General features: G+C 46.1%; 1 pseudogene; it reads right to left on the bottom strand.

The window, feature by feature from the left end:
* LOC135542977 (tensin-1-like) overlaps positions 1-13,211 on the bottom strand; it is a 168,784-nt pseudogene that overhangs the window by 14,754 nt on the left and 140,819 nt on the right.

The following is a 13,211-nucleotide window of genomic DNA, read 5'->3' as shown; positions in this document are numbered from 1 at the left end:
CCACAGGGTTCAATTCTCGGGCCGACCCTTTTCTCTGTATATATCAATGATGTTGCTCTTGCTGCGGGCGATTCCCTGATCCACCTCTACGCAGACGACACCATTCTGTATACTTCTGGCCCTTCCTTGGACACTGTCCTATCTAACCTCCAAACGAGCTTCAATGCCATACAACACTCTTTCCGTGGCCTTCAACTGCTCTTAAACGCTAGTAAAACCAAATTAGGACTAGCATTACCACCCTGGATGGTTCCGACCTAGAAAATGTGGACATCTATAGGTGTCTGGCTAAACTGTAAACTCTCCTTCCAGACTCATATCAAACATCTCCAATCTAAAATCAAATCTAGAGTCGGCTTTCTATTCCGCAACAAAGCCTCCTTCACTCACGCCGCCAAACTTACCCTGGTAAAACTGATTTATCCTACCAATCCTCGACTTCGGCGATGTCATCTACAAAATAGCTTCCAATACTCTACTCAGCAAACTGGATGCAGTTTAACACAGTGCCATCCGTTTTGTTACTAAAGCACCTTATACCACCCACCACTGCGACCTGTATGCTCTAGTCGGCTGGCCCTCGCTACATATTCGTCGCCAGACCCACTGGCTCCAGGTCATCTACAGGTCCATGCTAGGTAAAGCTCCGACCTAGGTAAAGTTCACTGGTCACGATGGCAACACCCACCCGTAGCACTCGCTCCAGCAGGTGTATCTCACTGATCATCCCTAAAGCCAACACCTCATTTGGCCAACTTTCCTTACAGTTCTCTGCTGCCTGTGACTGGAACGAATTGCAAAAATCGCTGAAGTTGGAGACTTTTATCTCCCTCACCAACTTTAAACATCTGCTATCTGAGCAGCTAACCAATCGCTGCAGCTGTACATAGTCCATCGGTAAATAGCCCACACATTTTATCTACCTCATCCCCATATTATTTATTTACCTTTCTGCTCTTTTGCACACCAGTATCTCTAACTGCACATGACCATCTGATCATTTATCACTCCAGTGTTAATCTGCTAAATTGTAATTATTCACCTACCTCCTCATGCCTTTTGCACACAATGTATATAGACTCTCTTTTTTTCTACTGTGTTATTGACTTGTTTATTGTTTTCTCAATGTGTAACTCTGTGTTGCTGTCTGTTCACACTGCTATGCTTTATCTTGGCCAGGTCGCAGTTGTAAATTAGAACTTGTTCTCAACTAGCCTACCTGGTTAAATAAAGGTGAAATAAAAATAAATAAAAACTATACATACACATCCAGGCTTTTCAGCCCTAAACACATGGAGCCTCCAGCCCACCATAACAGCCCTGGCTCTGGCTCTGGTCTAGTATAAGTACATTAGGGGTCCAAGCATCCCAGTCCAGGACCTGTAATGATGTGTCAGGCAGCACAACCCTACATGGCGTGACAAGGACCCCCGCACCACCGTCTGTGGAACATCTCCTAGACACAGTGCACAAACTCGCCATGGCAACGACAGAATTACCACATCAGAATTCCCAGATTCTTCAATATCACAATCTACAGTATGTGAGAGCACCAGAATTCCTATGTTATATATACACTGTCTGTCATTTCACATATCCTGTGTCTATCTATATGAACGTTTGACGTTTCATTTGCTGAGGTGATTTTGTCACTGAGTAACTGTTTTTATGCATCGATGTCAGCATGCTGTGGATAATCCTCAGATGTTCTCCCATGCAGATGGGTGGGTTTCATCACTCTTGATTTAAGGCCAGCATTTCCGCTAATAGCAACCTCTCTCAAGTTTGGCAGGAGTCCCTGGCAACCTCCAGCACCCATTTCCTGGACCAATCACTCCACCAACCAATTCCTCAACATCTGGTCTCACAACAGCTCTAAACTTGAATATGTCTGATGATGAAGGATGGCATAAGATCAAGAGGCATGTTTCAAACAATATGAGGCACAATTTGAGACCAGAAACTCAGGTTCAATCTCTCCATCTCAAAAATACCCCCCTTCTCTTTCAACAGCGGAACATATCACAGAGGAACATGTGATATCTGGTCATCGGGAGCAGCTTCTGAACATCAGCACAGCAGGGTGTTAGTTGGTGGGGGGTTCCACAGTGACACATGGAGAGGTTCTCTGACTACAGCTATATACGAGGCCATGTCAACAACGCTACAGTAGCAGAATGAGAGAGAGGAGAGAGAAAGAGAAGAGGGAGAAAGCTACCCTTGCTTACCCACCAGAACACACTGTTCCTTATTTTTGTAGGGAACTTCTAGTGCTCCTGATATTGCCCGCAAAATACTTCCCAGTCCAGAACAGTTTGACTGATAACCTACTTCAAGCCAAGTCCAAGCCCTGAATCAACTCCCATGAAAGCTTTTCTTACCTGGAGATAGATTTCTTCTCTTCCTCCTTCCTTTCTGTGTTTTCTTTCCTTTAGTTAGATTAAATAGAGTAGCCCTTTGCCATCACACTTGGTTTGGTTGAGATGAAGGGGAGAAATCCTTCACAAGGCTATGATTCAAATGATACTGAGTTGGCATAGCCTTCCCCTCCCTCTCTCATTGGTTGGGAGGAGACAGATGTGCCACCCTTCACCTATCGATGTTGGGATTGGGCGAGGTGGGGTGGAGCTAGTCCATTCCCTGGGGAGTTGAACTATGAGTTGTGAGCTGTGAGCTGGTCCAGTGGAATCTGTCAGTTCCTTCCTGGCATTGGGAGTTTCCTAAAACTACAACACCCACGCAGCTAACCACCCTGAGCCCTGGCCTGGACCCACTCCTACACAGTGACATCACTCACACTGGGGTTTCCCTGGCCTCTCTCTCTCTAGTAATCTATCTGTCTCTATGTCTCTCTCACACACACACACACACACACACACACACACACACACACACACACACACACACACACACACACACACACACACACACACACACACACACACACACACACACACACACACACACACACACACACACACACACACACACACACAGAGAACAAGAGGGGAGACCCAAACAGGGTGACATGTTTCCAGCTGTTGGTGTCTGTTCTGTTAGGAGAGACATATCTCTGTTCTGTTAGGATAAAAAGATCTCTGTTCTGTTAGGAGGGACAGATCTCTGTTCTGTTAGGAGAGACAGATCTCTGTTCTGTTAGGATATACAGATCTCTGTTCTGTTAGGAGGGACAGATCTCTGTTCTGTTAGGAGAGACAGATCTCTGTTCTGTTAGGAGAGACAGATCTCTGTTCTGTTAGGAGAGACAGATCTCTGTTCTGTTAGGATATACAGATCTCTGTTCTGTTATATCTCTGTTCTGTTAGGATATACAGATCTCTGTTCTGTTAGGAGAGACAGATCTCTGTTCTGTTAGGAGGGACAGATCTCTGTTCTGTTAGGAGAGACAGATCTCTGTTCTGTTAGGAGAGACAGATCTCTGTTCTGTTAGGAGAGACAGATCTCTGTTCTGTTAGGAGAGACAGATCTCTGTTCTGTTAGGAGAGACAGATCTCTGTTCTGTTAGGAGAGACAGATCTCTGTTCTGTTAGGAGAGACAGATCTCTTTTCTGTTAGGAGAGTCAGATCTCTGTTTTGTTAGGAGGAACATATCTCTGTTCTGTTAGGAGAGACAGATCTCTGTTCTGTTAGGAGGGACAGATCTCTGTTCTGTTAGGAGAGTCAGATCTCTGTTCTGTTAGGAGATCTCTGTTCAGATCTCTGTTCTGTTAGAAGAGAGGATCTCTGTTCTGTTAGGAGGGACAGATCTCTGTTCTGTTTGGAGAGGCAGATCTCTGTTCTGTTAGGAGAGTCAGATCTCTGTTCTGTTAGGAGAGACATATCTCTGTTCTGTTAGGAGAGGCATATCTCTGTTCTGTTAGAAGAGACAGATCTCTGTTCTGTTTGGAGAGGCAGATCTCTGTTCTGTTAGGAGAGACATATCTCTGTTCTGTTAGGAGAGGCATATCTCTGTTCTGTTAGAAGAGACAGATCTCTGTTCTGTTAGGATATACAGATCTCTGTTCTGTTAGGAGGGACAGATCTCTGTTCTGTTAGGAGAGACATATCTCTGTTCTGTTAGGAGAGGCATATCTCTGTTCTGTTAGGAGAGACAAATCTCTGTTCTGTTAGGATATACAGATCTCTGTTCTGTTAGGAGGGACATATCTCTGTTCTGGTATGAGAGGCAGATCTCTGTTCTGTTAGGAGGGACAGATCTCTGTTCTGTTAGGAGAGGCAGATCTCTGTTCTGTTAGGAGAGACAGATCTCTGTTCTGTTAGGAGAGGCAGATCTCTGTTCTGTTAGGAGAGACAGATCTCTGTTCTGTTAGGAGAGACAGATCTCTGTTCTGTTAGGAGAGACAGATCTCTGTTCTGTTAGGAGGGACAGATCTCTGTTCTGTTAGGAGAGACAGATCTCTGTTCTGTTAGGAGGGACAGATCTCTGTTCTGTTAGGAGGGACAGATCTCTGTTCTGTTAGGAGAGACAGATCTCTGTTCTGTTAGGAGAGACAGATCTCTGTTCTGTTAGGAGAGACAGATCTCTGTTCTGTTAGGAGGGACAGATCTCTGTTCTGTTAGGAGGGACAGATCTCTGTTCTGTTAGGAGAGACAGATCTCTGTTCTGTTAGGAGAGGCAGATCTCTGTTCTGTTAGGAGAGGCAGATCTCTGTTCTGTTAGGAGGGACAGATCTCTATTCTGTTAGGAGAGACAGATCTCTGTTCTGTTAGGAGAGACATATCTCTGTTCTGTTAGGAGAGGCAGATCTCTGTTTTGTTAGGAGGAACATATCTCTGTTCTGTTAGGAGAGACAGATCTCTGTTCTGTTAGGAGGGACAGATCTCTGTTCTGTTAGGAGAGTCAGATCTCTGTTCTGTTAGGAGAGTCAGATCTCTGTTCTGTTAGGAGGGACAGATCTCTGTTCTGTTAGGAGAGACAGATCTCTGTTCTGTTAGGAGAGACAGATCTCTGTTCTGTTAGGAGAGACAGATCTCTGTTCTGTTAGGAGGGACAGATCTCTGTTCTGTTTGGAGAGGCAGATCTCTGTTCTGTTAGGAGAGTCAGATCTCTGTTCTGTTAGGAGAGACATATCTCTGTTCTGTTAGGAGAGACAAATCTCTGTTCTGTTAGGATATACAGATCTCTGTTCTGTTAGGAGGGACAGATCTCTGTTCTGTTTGGAGAGGCAGATCTCTGTTCTGTTAGGAGAGTCAGATCTCTGTTCTGTTAGGAGAGGCAGATCTCTGTTCTGTTAGGAGAGTCAGATCTCTGTTCTGTTAGGAGAGGCATATCTCTGTTCTGTTAGAAGAGACAGATCTCTGTTCTGTTAGGATATACAGATCTCTGTTCTGTTAGGAGAGACAGATCTCTGTTCTGTTAGGAGAGACAGATCTCTGTTCTGTTAGGAGAGGCAGATCTCTGTTCTGTTAGGAGAGGCAGATCTCTGTTCTGTTAGGAGGGACAGATCTCTATTCTGTTAGGAGAGACAGATCTCTGTTCTGTTTGGAGGGACAGATCTCTGTTCTGTTAGGAGAGGCAGATCTCTGTTCTGTTAGGAGAGGCAGATCTCTGTTCTGTTTGGAGGGACAGATCTCTGTTCTGTTAGGAGAGGCAGATCTCTGTTCTGTTAGGATATACAGATCTCTGTTCTGGTATGAGAGGCAGATCTCTGTTCTGTTTGGAGAGGCAGATCTCTCTTCTGTCAGGAGGGGCAGCTCTCTGGAAAAAATAAACTATGACTGGACATGGTGACATTTAAAATCTCACAAAGTCTAGGGAAGAGAGGAAAGAGAGGGAAAAGCAGTGAAAGAAAGGACATAGATGGGAGAATAACTGAGAACGAGGGAGAGGTTCCCAAACTGTGGTCCATGACTCACTGGTGGTACATAATCACATGACATATTTTCTGGTACCAAAATAGCCTCTTTGTAATCCTCAAATACACTAATGCTTTTAATTATGGTCCGTGAGGGAAATGTATGGGAACCTGTTGTCTATACCCATCAGCACCTTCAAACGTCTCTATAGTGTATTTGAACAACAAGACTTTCTTGTCTCACAAATGACTTATTTAAATTTTTCTGTCCCGTCTTCACCAAGAATAGAGGGGCCGAAGGGTTCGACACATTCTCTTCACTCAGAAAGGAAGTGTTTCAAAGTGCGAGGGGAATGACTGGAACTCTGCAGACGAGCGTCACGGGGCACGACCTTCACATTTACCTCACCCGTGTGGCGTGCGTTCTGTTACAAGCACCCAGAAACACGACTGATATAAACCTCGACCCTGGCACACACACAATGCCCATGGTCTCAAAGAGGATCTTTATACATTGCAGCTTTGTGTGTTATTATTCACACACACACATTCCTATGTGTCTAAGTTGAAAGCAACAGCAGAATTTTGGTGAGCTGGGCTTTCTCTATTATTAAAAACAAAGAATATGTAAAGATGTGTGAGTTTTGATGTATGGGAGAGTTCACCGCCATCATTGGGATACGTTGATGATGGGATGTATGTCGTGTATAGAATCAACATATTCCTGCTCAGCTGGAAGTGAGAATTGCTGGGGTGGGTTTAAGTATAAATTCACAGGCCTTTAAAAAATCAGGGTCCATTTTTAGTATAGTAAGTCCTGTTCTGTGGCTAGCCAGGTTCTGTTAGCTGTGGCTTTGAAACAAAGACCAAGCCATAAATCTCTTCCAACATGAATCTGCCCGGCAGGAATAGCTCAGTTAGGGCAGTCAGCTAAAGTAGATGCCATTCCCCTAAGACTACACTGAGATGAGGTAGACTGTTTGTCCATTAGCTGAATTTAGGCCCACAGTTACTATCAGTGACGAGACAGACATTTCTTCTGAGTGGGTCACAAATAGGACAGAGTTGACAGGACAGAGTTGACAGGACAGGGGGCAGTTGACAGGACAGAGTTGACAGGACAGAGTTGACAGGACGGAGTTGACAGGACAGAGTTGACACAGGACAGAGTTGACAGGACAGAGAATTGACAGGACGGAGTAGACAGGACAGAGTTGACAGGACAGAGTTTTGATGTAGGACAGAGTTGACAGGACAGATACGTTGACAGGGATGTATGTCGGAGTTGACAGGACAGAGTTGACAGGACAGAGTTGACAGGACAGAGAAATTGACAGGACAGAGTTGACAGGAGAGTAGACAGGACAGAGTTGACAGGACAGAGTAGACAGGACAGAGTTGACAGGAGACACTGAGATGAGGTAGACAGGACAGAGTTGACAGGACAGAGTTGACAGGACAGAGTAGACAGGACAGAGTTGACAGGCCAGAGTTGACAGGACAGAGTTGACAGGACAGAGTTGACAGACAGAGTTGACAGGAGTAGACAGGACAGAGTTGACAGGATAGAGTTGAGACAGGACAGACAGTTGACAGGACGGAGTTGACAGGACAGAGTTGACAGGACAGAGTTGACAGGACAGAGTAGACAGGACAGGAGTTGAGACAGAGTTGACAGGACAGAGTAGACAGGACAGAGTTGACAGGACAGAGTTGACAGGACAGAGTTGACAGGACAGAGTAGACAGGACAGAGTTGACAGGACAGAGTTGACAGGACAGAGTTGACAGGACAGAGTAGACAGGACAGAGTTGACAGGACAGAGTTGACAGGACAGGAGTTGACAGGACAGAGTTGACAGGACAGAGTTGACAGGACAGAGTAGACAGGACAGAGTTGACAGGACAGAGTTGACAGGACAGAGTTGACAGGACAGAGTTGACAGGACAGAGTTGACAGGACAGAGTTGACAGGACAGAGTTGACAGGACAGAGTTGACAGGACAGAGTTGACAGGACAGAGTTGACAGGACAGAGTAGACAGGACGGAGTTGACAGGACAGAGTTGACAGGACAGAGTTGACAGGACAGAGTTGACAGGACAGAGTAGACAGGACAGAGTTGACAGGACAGAGTTGACAGGACAGAGTTGACAGGACAGAGTAGACAGGACAGAGTTGACAGGACAGAGTTGACAGGACAGAGTTGACAGGACGGAGTTGACAGGACAGAGTTGACAGGACAGAGTTGACAGGACAGAGTTGACAGGACAGAGTTGACAGGACAGAGTAGACAGGACAGGACAGAGTTGACAGGACAGAGTTGACAGGACAGAGTTGACAGGACAGAGTTGACAGGACAGAGTTGACAGGACAGAGTTGACAGGACAGAGTTGACAGGACAGAGTTGACAGGACAGAGTTGACAGGACGGAGTTGACAGGACAGAGTTGACAGGACAGAGTTGACAGGACAGAGTTGACAGGACAGAGTTGACAGGACAGAGTTGACAGGACAGAGTTGACAGGACAGGACAGTTGACAGGACAGAGTTGACAGGACAGAGTTGACAGGACAGGTAGACAGGACAGAGTTGACAGGAGAGTAGACAGGACAGAGTTGACAGGACAGAGTTGACAGGACAGAGTTGACAGGACAGAGTTGACAGGAGAGTAGAGTTGACAGGACGGAGTTGACAGGACAGAGTTGACAGGACAGACAGGCCAGAGTTGACAGGACAGTTGACAGGACGGAGTTGACAGGACAGAGTTGACAGGACAGAGTTGACAGGACAGAGTTGACAGGACAGAGTTGACAGGACAGAGTTGACAGGACAGAGTTGACAGGACAGAGTTGACAGGACAGTAGACAGGACAGAGTTGACAGGACAGAGTACAGGACAGGACAGAGTTGACAGGACAGAGTAGACAGGACAGAGTTGACAGGACAGAGTTTGACAGGACAGAGTTGACAGGACAGAGTTGACAGGACAGAGTTGAGACAGGACAGAGTTGACAGGACAGAGTAGACAGGACGGAGTTGACAGGACAGAGTTGACAGGACAGAGTTGACAGGACAGAGTTGACAGGACAGAGTTGACAGGACAGTTGACAGGTGGGAGTTGACAGGACAGAGTTGACAGGACGGAGTTGAGGACAGAGTTGACAGGACAGAGTAGACAGGACAGAGTAGACAGGACAGAGTTGACAGGACAGAGGACAGAGTAGACAGGACGGAGAGTTGACAGGACAGAGTTGACAGGACGGAGTAGACAGGACAGGACAGAGTTGACAGGACAGAGTTGACAGGACGGAGTTGACAGGACAGAGTTGACAGGACAGAGTTGACAGGACAGAGTTGACAGGACAGAGTTGACAGGACAGAGTAGACAGGACAGAGTTGACAGGACAGAGTAGACAGGACAGAGTTGACAGGACAGAGTTGACAGGACAGAGTTGACAGGACAGAGTTGACAGGACAGAGTTGACAGGACAGAGTTGACAGGACAGAGTAGGACAGAGACAGGACAGAGTTGACAGACAGGACAGAGTTGACAGGACGGAGTTGACAGGACAGAGTAGACAGGACAGAGTAGACAGGACAGAGGACAGAGTTGACAGGACAGAGTAGACAGGACAGAGTAGACAGGACGGAGTTGACAGGACAGAGTAGACAGGACAGAGTAGACAGGACAGAGTTGACAGGACAGAGTTGACAGGACAGGACAGGACAGAGTTGACAGGACAGAGTAGACAGGACAGAGTACAGACAGGACAGAGTAGACAGGACAGAGTTGACAGGACAGGACAGAGTAGACAGGACAGAGTAGACAGGACAGAGTTGACAGGACAGAGTTGACAGGACAGAGTTGACAGGACAGAGTTGACAGGACAGAGTTGACCGGACAGAGTTGACAGGACAGAGTTAACAGGCTCATATATAGACATAGATTGGGGCTAACCTGAGAGATGGACATCATTAGCCTTCCATTCATGTATCATTCGATCGACTTAGCCAATGGTTCCTCAGAGGCCTTGTGGAGTGTGAGGCTCATAAGACACGGGCATGCACACATACACATACAGTGCCTTCGGAAAGTATTCAGACCCCTTGACTTTTTCCACATTTTGCTACATTACAGCCTTATTCTAAAATGATTCAATATTTTTTCCCCTCATCAATCTACACACAAAACCCCCCAATGACAAAGTGAAAACCGTTTATTAGACATTTTTGCCAAACAGATACCTTATTTACATAAGTGTTCAGACCCTTTGCTATGAGACTCAAAATTGAACTCAGGTGCATCTTGTTTCCATTGATCATCCTTGAGATGTTTCTACAACTTGACTGGAGTCCACCTGTGGGAAATTCAATTGATTGGACATGATTTGGAAAGGCTGTCTACCTGTCTATATAAGGTCCCACAGTTGACAGTGCATGTCAAAATCCAAGCCATGAGGTCAAAGGGATTGTCCGTAGAGCTCAGAGACATATTGTGCCGAGGCACAGATCTAGGGAAGGGTAACAAAAAATGTCTGCAACATTGAAGGTCCCAAAGAACACAGTGGCCTACATCATTCTTAAATGGAAGAAGTTTGGACACACCAAGGCTGAGCAATCGGGAGAGAAGCGCCTTAGTGGGGGAGATGACCAAGAACCCGATGGTCACTCTGACAGAGCTCCGGTGTTTCTCTGTGGAGATGGGAGAACCTTCCAGAAAAATCATATCTGCAGCACTCCACCAATCGTGCCTTTATGGTAGAGTGGCCAGACGGAAGCCACTACTCAGTAAAAAGCACATGACAGCCCGCTTGGAATTTTCCAAAAGGCACCTAAAGACTCTCAGACCATGAGAAACAAGATTCTCTGGTCTTATTGCTGAATGCCAAGCGTCACGTCTGGAGGAAACCCGGCACCATCCCTACAGTGATGCATGGTGGTGGTGGCATCACATCTGGAGGAAACCCGGCGCCATCCCTACAGTGATGCATGGTGGTGACATCACATCTGGAGGAAACCCGGCATCATCCCTACGGTGAAGCGTGGTGGTGGTGGCATCACGTCTGGAGGAAACCCTTGGCACCATCCCTACAGTGATGCATGGTGGTGGTGGCATCACGTCTGGAGGAAACCCGGCATCATCCCTACAGTGATGCATGGTGGTGGCATCACGTCTGGAGGAAACCCGGCACCATCCCTACAGTGATGCATGGTGGTGGTGACATCATGTCTGGAGGAAACCCGGCGCCATCCCTACGGTGAAGTATGGTGGTGGCAGCATCATGTCTGAAAGGAAATCCAGCACCATCCCTACGGTGAAGTATGGTGGTGGCAGCATCATGTCTGGAGGAAACCTGGCACCATCCCTACGGTGAAGTATGGTGGTGGCAGCATCATGTCTGGAGGAAACCCGGCACCATCCCTACGGTGAAGCATGGTGGTGGCAGCATCATACTGTGGGGATGTTTTTCAGTGGCAGGGACTGGGAGACTAGTTAGGATCAAGGCAAAGATGAACAAAGCAAAGTACAGAGAGATCCTTGATGAACCTGCTCAAGAGCGCTCAGGATCTCAGACTGGGGCAAAGGTTCACGTTCCAACAGGACAACGACCTTAAGCACACAGCCAAGACAACGCAGGAGTGGCTTTGGGACAAGTCTCTGAATGCCCTTGAGTGGCTCAGCCAGAACCCAGACTTGAACCCAATCGAACATCTCTGAAGAGACCTGAACATCTCTGCAGCGACGCTCCCCATCCAACCTGACAGAGCTTGAGAGGATCTGCAGAGAGTAATGGGAGAAACTCCACAAATACAGGTGTGCCAAGCTTGTAGCTCCCAAGGTACTTCAACAAAGTACTAAATAAAGGGTCTGAAGGCTTATGTAAATATGATTTTTCAGTTTTGCAAACATTTCTAAAAAACCTGTTTTTGCTTTGTCATTATGGGGTATTGTGTGTAGATTGATGAGGAAAAAACACAATTTAATCAATTTTAGAATAAGGCTGTAATGTAACAAAATGTTGAAAAAGTCAAGTGGTTTGAATACTTTCCGAATGCACTCTATACACACTTAATCCCCCCCGCCTCCCCCGACACACACTCTCTCCCCCGACTCTCTCCCCGACACACACTCTCTCCTCCGACACACTCTCTCCCCCGACACACACACACTCTCTCCCCCGACACACAAACAGCACCTGCCTTCTCCTCTTTTCTCCCATGATGACGTGTTCTGCTCTCTCCCCCGTGACACACAAACAGCACCTGCCTGGTGATGTGTTCTGCTGTGAAAGCGTGTGTAAGTACGATGCCACAGTGTGTCTCATTCACACATGACCGAATGGGAAGCCCAATAACGTGCCATTAAAACAGCCCGGCTCATAACACCTGTGGCCTAATGGTTTATTTGAAAAAGACAATGTTTCACAGCTACTGTTATTACCCTATCAAATGTGCTACTCACATCAGCTACTGTTATTACCCTATCAAATGTGCTACTCACATCAGCTACTGTTATTACCCTATCAAATGTGCTACTCACATCAGCTACTGTTATTACCCTATCAAATGTGCTACTCACATCAGCTACTGTTATTACCCTATCAAATGTGCTACTCACATCAGCTACTGTTATTACCCTATCAAATGTGCTACTCACATCAGCTACTGTTATTACCCTATCAAATGTGCTACTCACATCAGCTACTGTTATTACCCTATCAAATGTGCTACTCACATCAGCTACTGTTATTACCCTATCAAATGTGCTACTCACATCAGCTACTGTTATTACCCTATCAAATGTGCTACTCACATCAGCTACTGTTATTACCCTATCAAATGTGCTAAATGTTATTACCCTATCAAATGCTACTCACATCAGCTACTGTTATTACCCTATCAAATGTGCTACTCACATCAGCTACTGTTATTACCCTATCAAATGTGCTACTCACATCAGCTACTGTTATGGAAGATCAGCTACTGTTCATGGAAGAATCGTTTTACTGTTTACATAAAGTTCCCTTCAAACACATAGTAATAATGATCCCAGAATAATTGTTGAGTATAGAATGTTGTCCTTCTATATTGACGCAGTTAAGTGCCAGCAAAAATACACCTGTTGTAGTTTTTTCATTTATAAACAACTATCTCCCGTGGTCAGATTCGATGTGTACTGTAGACCGAAGGTTAATCACACAGCTGACCAAATTATACAAGATTTTACTTCTGAGTTAACTGAGATTAATGCACAACCAATGTCCCCCAATGATTTGCCTCAGAGTCTGGTCACTCAGGTCTATATGTTAATACCCAGGAAACACAAACTAGCTGTATATCGCTAAGCTAACTAGTACAACCTACAAGGTCCCTGCCACACATAGCCCAGGACCAA

Source organism: Oncorhynchus masou, chromosome 7 (genome assembly GCF_036934945.1).
Source record: "Oncorhynchus masou masou isolate Uvic2021 chromosome 7, UVic_Omas_1.1, whole genome shotgun sequence".
In the NCBI taxonomy this organism is placed as follows: Eukaryota; Metazoa; Chordata; class Actinopteri; order Salmoniformes; family Salmonidae; genus Oncorhynchus; species Oncorhynchus masou.
The sequence above is the reverse complement of the archived record's forward strand: the minus strand, read 5'-3'. Positions and strand labels throughout refer to the sequence as shown.